Consider the following 12,553-nt stretch of genomic DNA (forward strand, 5'->3'; position numbering starts at 1 on the left):
TTCAGGCTGAAAGGGATCTCAAAGATCTCCTTGTTTCAAGCGACCTGCCATGGACAGGGACATCTTTCAGAGCCCCATCCAAAACGGCCCTGAACACTTCCAGGAATGGGGCACCCACAATTTCTCTGGGCAGCCTGTTCCAGTGCCTCACCACCCTCACAGTAAAGAATTTCCTCCTAAATTCTAATCTAAACCTACTTTCTTCCATTGTAAAACCTCCCTTTGTCCCTTGTGCTGTCAATACATAATCTTGTCAGAAGTTCCTCTCCATCTTTCTTGTAGCTCCTTCAGGAAAGGGAAGGCCACTATTAGGTCACACTAAAACCTTCTCTTCTCTTCTCCAGGCTAAACAACCCCAATTCTTTCACTCTTTTCTCATGGAAGAGAGCATTCCATCACTCCGATCAAATCTGTGGCTCCCTGTGGACTTGCTCTAGCAGATCCATGTCCTTCTTGTGCTGAAGATCCAGAGCTGGACGGCGTCACCTCCCCCGACCTGCTGGCCACAGTGCTTCGGATGCAAGTGGCAGCTCTTTACAAAATCAAAACTAAACAGAATACTAGAAAAAAGACATTAAAACCAAAAGAAATAAAGAAAGAAACATACTAAACCAACCAAACAAACCAAAACAAAAAACTCCATGGGAAGCAACAAAATGTATTTCTAACTTTGCCGATCCAATTTATGATTTACACTAGTGTCACCTCCTCCACGTAATGACTATTTCTGCCTGCCCTTTGTTGGTGTCCTGTTTTGGCATCTGTTCACAGAAGTGTGTGTGGCCCAGTTCCCAAACCCACGCCAGCTGCCTGTGACCACCTGATGGAGCTGCAGTCCAGCTGATTCTCTGATGGGGATGCAGCACTGGCCTGGCTTTGGCCAGAAACTCATGTATTGGATTTACCCATATTTCACTGCTCTATGGGGAAAGGGACCTGAAGGGAGTGAGTATTCCTGTAGTTTTTCGAGATCTTTTCAAAACTGCAGTATTTACCTGCAGAAATAGCCCAAAAACTTACACACATTGTCATATTTCTCCCACATAATCTTTTCTAGTTTCCTATTAGGATTTGATACCACATGATACCAAATTCTTGTTCAATTTCTAGTTAGGTTGCTTAGAAAAATCCGATCATTGTTCCACAAATGTCTGGTAAATTACTATAATTTCCACAGGATTTTTTCCTAGGAGTGATCTGAAACAGCTCTGAAAAGGTATGAAACCGATCAAATCACCACATCTATCAGTAAAGATTAGAAGATTTATCTACCTTTAAGTTGCTAACTAGTTGAAGAATCATACTAATCATTTTGACTGCTAACCACAGTTCAACGTTCATAGTTCATCAGTAAAATATAATGCATAAGTTTCTTTTTGAAAAACACTGAATCTTCCACATAGGTATCTCTATAGCTGAGAAGTATCTCAGTTTTTTGCAATGAACATTTTGTTCCAGCAGCTGAGTTCCTGTAAGTTGTCTCAGAAATGAATTGCAGTTCTTAAAATACAGCAAGCACATGGCCTGGTTGTGATATTAGTGTATCATTTTTAAAACTTCAAAGTTACTTCCAGCCAGAAAAAATGCATAAAGCTGGTCTTTATTTCCACAATATTTCTTAAAAAAAGCCAACCCTATCCTGTGATTTGCAGGCTTTTAGGAACAGGAGTAATGGATTGGTAGAACTAAATAAATTATTGGTTTCACTGTAATGCCTTCTGTACTTGTACTAAAAGCCAGAATTGCCTTGAGTAAGCAGCAATTAAAAAAAAATCCATATTAAACTCATGAAAATCAGTTAAAGATGCAATGACACAACATGGTGACATTTCTTTAAATGTTCATTACATTTATTCACCAACAAGTTCGAACTCCTCATTCTCACTCTCACTTTGATCACTTCTTTTATGAGCAGTTCATGCTTTAGCCATTCTAAAACAATGACTTCACACATCTTACGAGGAATTCATGTTTGCAAAAACAAATGCAGAAGTTCTGTTTGGCTGATTTTTTTGAAAAACCTATATCATTAGTCCTAAATGCTATCAACAGTTAAGTCATCCCTCAAAACAATTGCCCTTTCTTCAGCAAATCAGCGTTCACTTCACTGGTATATTTGTCCTCAATAAATCCAAAACAACATATACCACCTCTGTTCCCTTCAGCTGGCTCTCAAGAAGAATTGTTCCCTTCAAACATTTTGGTCTTATATATCATTTATACTGACTTTCAGTCAGCTCTCCCCGAATCTGGGAAGATCTGTCCACCCTCTGTCCACATGTGCTACAGCAACTGATATGGCTGTCATTATCAGCAAGTTTGAAGAGCAAAATCCTACCTCCAACTCATCATTTATACCAGCTTCCTACTTTCCCGTAACTAGTGAGTATATATCACAGAGGTTTATTCTACACCTCCTACTAGACCTTGTGTAAATCTTTGTGTCTGCTGTAACAAAATAATTCTCGGGTTCTGTCATCTGTGACAGATGTTTTCCAGATTTCAGTCATGAAGTTTCTTGTTTTATATAGATCACAAAACTTTGTTTGAAGTATGTAATGATAAGCCCATAAATTGAAATTTAATCAATCCATCTGATTTTATTTCTGACTGTTTTTTCTTTTACTTTAAAACTCCCCAAGAAAATCAACATCTATAGTTTCAACATCTAAAGCTACGGGGGTTACAAGTATTAAATAAGTTCAATTAACTTCCACTCAGTCTTCCCTTCATTTTGTGATTAGGTACTGCAACAGTTTGAGATAATCTTAATAGGTGTTTGCCAGTTATCTCTGTTAGTCTATTAATCAATATAAAAACTTTATTTCTTGAAAAATAAAATTCATGCCTTAATCGACCACATACATTTATTTAATAGTTGCAAAATACACCAGAGATTGTTTATCTGTGGGGTTTTTCCAGTTACATCCAGAGTCTTTGCTTATTGATAATATTTTTTCAGTCACCCTGTAAAACTTTTTCCCCTAAGGACACAAAAGATATATTTAATATAAAATGACAAAATTAAATCTTTCTGTAGACCATTAACACTATGGTTCAACAGTGCCTTCAGACCAACATGCACAGTATCTTAGGATTCCTTAAACCACGGATTACTGGCATAATGGACTATACCAGCTTGTGTCAATTCCTTCTTATGTTACTTTAATCAGGATTACTGGCACAGGAAAAGCATCAGACCTTCAAAATGCCTATTATGCTGTATTCTGTAAATGAAACACTATCATAAATGCTAATGCTGTACCATGTATTAGCATTACATTTTATGCATCACTGCCCCCCTTAAAACAGAGTATAAATGATCCACGTGAACACTACAGTCATAAATATGCACACTAAATAATTCAAACATACAATATGGTGTTTTGTTTTTACTTACAGTGGTCACAAATATGAGAGCTAACTGAAAATTACTCAAGAGCAGCCTTCTCCAACTTACAGAGAAGAATGTAGGTATCTTTTGCTACATTGAAAGTACTTCACTTCCTGGTTTAAATTTCATAATTAAGTTTAAAAATATGAATTTATTGAAATGGAATTGAATATGACAGCGGAAGATGGAAATACTGCAACTAGTTTATTAACATCTAACTCAGTTGTGCATTGCCTCTGAAGAAATGACAAGTATATCAGATGTATCAATCCACCATTAAATACTGCATTTTCCACAATATATGGCTCTGCTATCATGAGATCAAACAGGTGTTTGACTTTGACTGTGTGGCATACCAAATTGTAATAAAGTACATAATTGTGTGACTTTAAAGTAAATTACAGTAAAATTCTGAAAAATGCTCTATTAGTGATCTCAATAAAAGAAGTAACAAAAGGTCATTTGAGAGGAAGGTTATGGCAACCAAAATTTAAGAAAGATCCTCTGCACACTAAATTATTCAAATACTTGATTTTACTTCTGGAAGCCACATCAAAACTAGTGATCCAGTCATGATTCTAAAGCCTCTGAAGAGAAGTAAAATGAAAATACTAGAACTTGATAATACTGCATTCCAATTTTTCATGTCTTCCATTTAAGTGAATTCAACTTTACCAAGGTTCTCTTAACTGTTTAACTAATGACTCCACAAAACTGTCAACATTGAAAATCTCCTATGAGTAGTGAGTATTATTATCTGCCTAAAAAGAGAGAAAAGGTAGTCAGCTTCCATCAGAATAAACACCCCAACAATCTGAATACATTAGTATTCGGTATTCACAGATCTTAATATTCAGAAGAAATACCACAACAAGCAAGAAAGTGTAAAATTCACAACAAAGACATCAAAGGCTATCTTAGTATTTTTACTGACAGCTTTTGAAGTTGAGAAATGACATTTCAAGCACTGGAACAGTGCTGCCCAGGGAGGTGGTGCAGACAATATTCCTGGGAGTGTTCAGGAAATGAGAGGACGCGGCACTCACTGCTATGGCTTGCTTGACACGCTGGTGTTCTGTCAAAGGCTGGGCTCAATGACCTTGGAGGTCTTCCTGAACCTTAAAGATCCTATGAAATATCAACTTCTTAACCCGCTTTTATGGATCTCATAGTTGACCAAAATGTTTTATTCACCCACTTTTGGCACTAGACAGGATTTTTTAAATGTAGGCTTGGCCCATTGCCAGGTCTGACTCTGCATCAGATCTGTGCCACAGCAGCTCCATGTTTCATGTGCTTCTCCTCTTTTTTATTATTTAACTCTCTTACACTAGTAAGTGTAACTCTCTTACACTGCACCTTTCTGAATAACCAAATAGAAAGCAGAGCATGCAATGCAGAAATCATATGTTTCTGCACTGAAAACAAACAAACTAAACCCCCAGCTACAGAAAGCAGACTCTGAGTATTCACAATGAGGAAAACAGGAAAAAAAGTTGTGGAAATTACTGATTTCTACACTATTATCTTTCATCTTCTAGAATGAGAACTAAAATGGAGATTTATTTTTTTTTTTATTTCAGCCTATATATGCCACCAATCCATAACAACCACAGATTTCTCAGGTTTGGAGAGGGTTTTTTTTGGTAATTTGTTTGTTTGCTTGTGTAAGTCTAGCACCAATTCTGTAAGAAGGAAAACTGAACAACTACTCCAAGTCAATCATATTTTCATAGCACCAGTGAAAAGATATTTTCTTTTTATAGAAAGGGAAATAAAATATAACTATTCTCATGATAAAAAAGTAGTTCTCAACATCCAAGTTCTCAGCAAAAGGCATCCTTTTGGTACTACAAAACAACTACTGTCTTTTCACTAACAGTGAATCAGTTTACTCTAGATGAGAGTTTAGCTCCTAGTAGAGAAGACTGGCTTGTCAGGACTCAGAACATTTACACAAGTTTGCCTCAAGGGCTGCAGCTGCTGTTCCCAGATAATAAGCAAAAAAGTTGCAAGACTACCAAACCTGATTTCTTTTATTTTCTGTTGATACTTTCAGTAACTCAAGCTGTGGGAAAGCTTTCTGGCAACACCCTCGCAAAACCCCAATGGACTTAAGAGGCTCTTAAGGACTCAACAATCTTGAATAAAGGTGTTGTGCTTAAGATATGTGACTTTCACTATAATATTTTTTATTAACAGGTAAGATAATGCTGTGGTCATAAATGATGTACAACATCTATTTTTTTAATCCAGTGCTTTGAACATTTGAACCACGTATCTTCAGCGCACCTCCAGGAAAGATCATTACTCATCAACGGCTTGGATGTGAAGCAAAGGCAACCACATCTTGTATAAAGAGTGGGATTTCCTTGCCTCTACTCAGACCCTTTGGACCACTGAGTCCAGTCTGGAGCCTCTTACCAGTAGGAAACATTGGTAAGTCACAGTAATCAGCTCAGTGGAGCCACACCAGTAAGACTGTGGCTGGAGCGTTTCCCTGTGAGGAGAGGCTGGAGGACCAGGGCTGGTTAGGCCTGGAGAGCGGGGCAGCTCCAGGGGCACCAAATCTCTTCAGGGCCTGTGAAGGATTGTCAGGGAGCTGAAATCTTCTCAGCAGGACGGCAAGGGGCAGGTGGGACTGGGAAACATCCATGAACGACAAATGGTGGTGGCTCAGGCTGCTGGGTGCTGCGCAGGATCTCTCCCCGAGGCCCCTGCTCAGCCCTTGGCAGCTGTCCCTGCACCAAGGAGCAGAGCAGGGCGAGCTGGTCTGCCGAGCTCCCGGCCCACAGGTTACCCCACAACGCCTCAGGCCACCCAGAGTCTGCAGCCGAGGCCCTTGGGCACAGCCAGAGGATGCAGCAAGGGCAGACAGCACCTAGAGAGGCTTCACAGGCTTTAAAAACATGCAACAGCCCAGAAGTGGATTTCCTGACAGGTCTAGCAAGTAGCTAATGTGCGAGGTGTAGATCAATGCTGGCACGATGGTCAAAAACCGTAGCTGTGCTTTCAGTGTTGTTAAAATGTACAAAAAAGATCTAATGTTTGCAACGGTACCGTTCCACAGTGCACTGCATGTGCCACGCTTGATCATATTTTACATGATACTCGGCTCTCAGATAGAGGTTTGTAAGCATTTTGAAAAGAAGAGAAAAATGCTGCCTTTAGAGCACCTCCACTTTTCACAGTAATACACAGTCCTCCATTTATGACATGATCATAGAAACTGATACACCTAGTTGTTTTTTGATTCAGCAACTAGTCATATATGAGAAGACCAAATAAATAAATCAATTAAATTAATAAACCACTAAAAATAAAGTACCTGTCTAGTAACTACCCACTGAGGCAGACCAGAAATACAGATAAGTGATTTTATTCCACAGTAATTTCGCTTCTTTTTATAACAGAAGAAAAAGGATCTATTCATTTTCATAAGCATTCACAATTTGCATGTTTCACCCAAATCCTGATCAGTATTTTCTTTGTAATCTCCACTTTCATATGTAGCAAATTTCACCGCACACTAGACATTCTAATGGCCCTGTATCTTAGCTGATCCGCTGAGTCACTAGATTTTTTCCACTTTGAAAAGCAACCTAAAATTGGACACTGTGTTCCAAATGAGTAATTTCTAACATGCCACTTTCACTTTGAAACTTTAGTGTTTCAAACCTCCTCTTAGCACACTTAAGAATCCTATTTGCACTGTCAGCTCCTGTTGCCAGATGTAGTTAATGCTAGATCAAGCTGTGATGTTTTCATTGAAAGAAACAGTAACCCTCTCAGTACTGCAATTATTTAATGAGTATCAAAAGATCATGCATGCATTGAAGCGGATGTCCAAACAGAAAAAGACACTCTTGCTGAATATATTAAATTTATTAAGTCCATTAATAATAGCTCGGTTCTGGTGATATAAATACGGTAATTTCATTTTTGTTGCCAGACTGTACTTTTCATTAACAGTATAGGCCAAATAGACGACTGCAAGAACTGGGACATGACAAGCTAGGACTGACTGTAAGAAAACCTTTCTTTCCCCAGGAGGACACAGAACTGTTGGCACAGGGGCCGTGCCAGAGACTGTGGATCCTCAGGATAGAGCCTCAGGCAGTCTGGTCTCACCCTCTGGCTGCCTCTGCTGGGAGCAGCTCCTTTCACCAGACACCCCCAACCTCCTCCCCCAGTCAAGCAGGCCTGTGTTTGTAACTTCTGTTCCAGTGCTGGCAAGAGGAAGAAGCTGCCCCTAAATCTTCTCATGCCATGAGCAATAGGAGGAACAACCAATGCCAATTACTTCCCTCAAAGACAATGGATTTCCTCCAGACACCATAACGTTCAGACCTTTTTGGTTTTACTTTTTTAATAAAAAACATCACTGTAACATCAAAGGACCATTCCAGTTTTAAAAAACAGCATGTCACCTCTAAAATAAAGATCTGATTGTTTTAAATTAACAGAAAAGAAAACGTCAGATGCTTTTTATGATTACTCTTCATGTCTAGGTAATGTATGATTTCATTACCTAGATACGAAGAGTTTGTCTAGGTTGAAGGATTTTTCTACAGTACATATGTTAGGTTGATAATTACCTAGTATTCCTAGTGCTTCAGAAATCTGTGTACAGCAGATTCTACAGATCCCCTGTATCTTGCTGCATGGTTGCTATTAATACAGCAGCGCTTAGAGATGGAGCAGAGCTGGAGCACCACTGCACTGTGCACAAGATAAATGCAAGCCATCAATTTCTGCAGCTTGCAGTCAAGGTGGTTAAGAGGTATAGCAGAAGGGCAGAAACTGGGGAGAAAAGGGCGAAGAATTGGTAGAAATAACAATTGTGCCAAAGTCAAGAAAGACCTGACTCTATGCTATTGGTCTCCTCAAATCAGCTTTACTTACAAGCACTCGAGATCACATCTAGAACATCACAATATGCTTTAAAAAAATAATCTTACAATGCTACTAACTTGCTCTGGAGACAATTTATAGAAAAGTCTTTGTAGAGGTGTGGAAAAGGAAAACAACCCATACAAATCTAAAGGGGAGTCTACAAAAAAGAGTGATTTATTTTCATCAAGTACTGCACAAAAATATCTTCAGAAGGGCTGTTGGCTTGATGAAAGTCATCAAGTATTAAAAAGAACAAAATACAGCAGTTAGAAACAAAACATACAAGTCATTTGAATTATGATTACCCCTGGCATGATGTTAATTATTATCATAGAAATAACAGTGTAACATTTTGGGTTTTTATGTAAACATCAGCTTCCAAAGTGGATGCCTTTCTTCCTGTATTTGCAGCAAACCTTACACTTTTAATACAATTTTTTATACTTCTTGCACTCAGGTCTTTCTAAAGGTCAAAATTCTCTGTTTTCAAATATAAACAGAGTTTATATTACATTCTGAGGAACTGAAAAAGTAAGGGATTTAGCACTGGTGTACACTTAATTCTCAAAACATTTACGTTTCAAATGCATTTTTTTTGTACCCAGGTAAAGCCCAGACAAGCTGACAGTGACGTCCTCCCTTCCACTGAACCTAAACAAGTATTTTGAAAATTCTGTCCTTCTTGCTGACTGCTTGCTTAGTGCCTCACACAGATAGTATGTACCTCTAGTCAAGTGACATGACAGGGATTTGACCAGAATAAAAGTTATGTAGATGATTTTATATAAACCTAAAATGCGTCAATGATTAACACAAGCCAAGCACCTATCTAACTGGTTGTTCTTCATACAAAATCTCTCAAACAAAGTCTTACAGAACTGCATTAATCCATGTATAAGTCAATACCACGTCTACATATATGTAGTAATTATACTAATATGGAGTAATTGCATTACCTATATATTCCACACACATTATAGTCTGTTCATTGAGGCTTCATGATTACTATTCACAGGTTTATGATTATTTGTAAGTAGTAAGTGCAATCCACACTTTGCTGTATTTAGATTAAATACAGAAAAATGATTAATGATAGCATTTAGGAACTGTGCTACTAGGGAAAATTAGGAATGCCTGCTATGCAATCTACAGCTGTAGGTCTACCTGTCATGCTAGACTGTGTAGCTGCTGTGCTGCCACTCCATGTGTGCATCAGCTGTCCCAGATGCACACATATTTCAAGTGGGCAGGAACTTCTTTTTTCCACCTCTTTAGTCCACCTTTTTATATATATCTATATAATGGAAGACATTAAATTAATAGTCTCTCCAAGATGTGATACCTGACTTGCTGATCAATAAACTGGGAGGGAATATATTAATGTTCTTTAAATTAGTACTTGCCTTGGCAAAGGTATAATTTAGACAAGAGTTAAAATAATGTATTATCTATTTTAAGAATTGTTTTAGTAAATCACAATTGAACCATTGGGTAAAGCAGGTCATCTAAATCTTACTATATTTTTCAGGCAAGACTGACATGACCCACTTTCTGCCCCTAAATCAATCTCATGCTCAAGCTTGGCATGGGTAATCCATTCAGATATCTGCCTCTGCGTAGCAAAAAAGGTATAAAGGGAACCATCTTGAGGAAAACAAGCTGTCTTAGTTTAAATCTGTGTTTGACAAGTGATGTGAGGGTTAAAGGAAAACAGACTATAAACAAGAAAGTCACTAGCAAAACCAGCATCTGCTGAAGACAAGCAGCAATAAAGCTGCAAAATACTACACCTGTATATTTTTAATTTCTTTGTCTTCTGCCATCGTTAAGTGGAATAATGCTCAAAATGTGAATTGTTATGAAACAACAAAATAATTATCAGGAAGATGAATCAACAGGAAAAAACATTATTGTGGAAGACATATCTAGAAAGACAGTACAGGACCGTGTGGAATTGCCTACACGGCATGTTTGTATTTAATTTTCTTTTGCCACGAAGAGCAGGCCTGGGCCAAGCATCATACCTGAACAGCCTTGCCTGAATTAGGGGGCACATCCATCTGATGCATCATTTTTTCAATTCTCATCTAGATCAGAAGGAGCACTGCTTTCAGTCTCAGCAAACTGTGCTGTATAGCAGTGGTTATCTTGCACCAAACACCACAATATTTTGCCTAAGGCTGCAATGTCAAAGAGATCCACCCAACAGACCTGCCACATCTTTGGAAAACTACCAGAAAGCTCAGAAGCAAGCAAACAAGATGTGCTAAGCAGTGCAGCATCCTGTAACCACACCTGCCTTGGCCGGGCCTTGGCTGGGCCTCGTTCCTGTGGCACCCAACTCACAGGCCGCATTCCCTAACAGATCACCCCTTCCTGGCTCTCCAGTGTCACCTGAGAAAGCCTGAAATAAAGGCAAGGTGAGAATAAAAATGTACATTTGAAAGTTGTGTAAGTATGTGTAGTATAAATACAAGTATAAAAATTATATGAAATTATAGGTAAGAATTTTCCATGGGGTTTGACAAGGAGCAGAGAAGCTCTGATCTCTCTCCGTAATTTCTTTCATTCATTGAAGGGCTTGAAAATCTTCACGGGTTAAGGCTGGGGAAGCTGTGTCAAGAATACAGGAATTTGCACATATTGGAATGTGGATCAAGTTTTCCAGTAACTTCTTGACTTCCCTTTATTTTTATTTTATTTTATTTTGAGATAAAAAAATAAGATAGACATCCATCAGAGAACAGGACTATGAGGTCTAAAGCATTTAATCTGAACTTAAATTTAACCAAAAACGCCACATAAAAAGGATTTTTAAATAATTTTCATATCAACGAAATGGCACTTACCATGAAGCAATTCTGTTTTGTCAGTTTTGAGTATAAAATCTGTAATCTAATTTTAGATCTGCAACAGAGTGGGTCTTTTCACTTCAAGAGGCATTCACATCTTTGAAAGCAAATTAAGTTATGCTTGTTTGCCAAGCTTCCCACTGTCTTGCCCTATGAAAAACAAATGGGACTGTATACTTCACCAAAAAGGCTTGATATTCATCATTTCACACAAACACTGTTTTTGTTTACAGATATTTCCCATAGAATAAAATATGTCAAGATATAAAATGTAAGAAATAGTAATGAAATAATTCACAAATACACCTGCAGATGAAGAAGAGTAGTGAGTACTGGAATTTATCTGTAAGATTTGCTCTTCATTATGAGTGTCAAACAAACCCTGAGCATAACTGAAATTATTCTGCAAATCACAGGATTGGTAAGGTTGGAAGGAGTCACAGTGGCTCATCTGTTCCAAGTTCCCTGTTGAAGCAGGGAACTGTTTCATGGCTTTAAACTTGAATTAACACATATGCTGACAGTTCACTAATCTGCAGAAGATTTTTTCTCAAATGTTAATTACCCAGTACTGAAATTGTTACAAATTATGATTTATTAAGCTACTAGGTTTGACACTCCTACTGTCCTCCTTGCCAAATAATTAGGATGTACCAAATTTCACCTCCTTTATTTTATTTACAAGATATCAAATTGAAATTGTGGAGTATTTTTAATGACATAGTCTTTTGAAATATAATTTTAAAATAAGGAGCAAAAAATGATGAAGAAAACTTCTGTATTCTAAATATCTGTGAAATTTAGATAATATTGACTCATACAAAGACAGCTTAGACATTCACTGCACAGCTGAAGCACTGCAAACTTAAAGGCAAATAAGTATTTTTATTTTTCATGGCCAACAAAGAGAATAGTGAAAGGAATGAATTAAAGGTTATTTTACCTAGCTTCCATAGTTTTATGCTATTTGAAGTCTAATTAAAGTAAAGTGGATTCTCTGAAGTGAGAAGAGCAAGTTTACTTTGTTAGTTTTTAAGAATAAAACAGGTTCTACTAAGTAAGATGAAAATTAGAATGATGTAAAGGCAACTTACTGGAAGTCATGTCATATTTCCAAAACCTTAAAAATAATCCCAGAACAAAGCCACTCTCCAGGTATTCAGGCACTAAAATACCTTTTTTTTTTCCCTATGCATCTTTGGTCATCTAGAACACTCCTAAGATACTTATTAACCTAAGAAAAAATAATTCTCCAAAATTACTAATAACATTTCTATCTCAGAAACAACCACTAATACCAAAAATATTAAAACCATATAAGATTAAAAGAGAGGAAGGGAAATCACACTTAGCAGCTATGAAAAACAGTCATCCATTTTACTTAACATAACACTGAAGGTAGTCAGCATCC

At 37.6% G+C, this 12,553-nt stretch overlaps 1 protein-coding gene across 7 annotated transcripts in view; it reads right to left on the bottom strand.

Moving 5' to 3' along the window:
* The window catches only part of PRR16 (proline rich 16), a 140,317-nt gene that overhangs the window by 94,846 nt on the left and 32,918 nt on the right, over window positions 1-12,553 (bottom strand). The window lies entirely within an intron of this gene.

The sequence above is a fragment of the Melospiza melodia genome, chromosome Z (assembly GCF_035770615.1).
Source record: "Melospiza melodia melodia isolate bMelMel2 chromosome Z, bMelMel2.pri, whole genome shotgun sequence".
NCBI classification, from domain to species: domain Eukaryota; kingdom Metazoa; phylum Chordata; class Aves; order Passeriformes; family Passerellidae; genus Melospiza; species Melospiza melodia.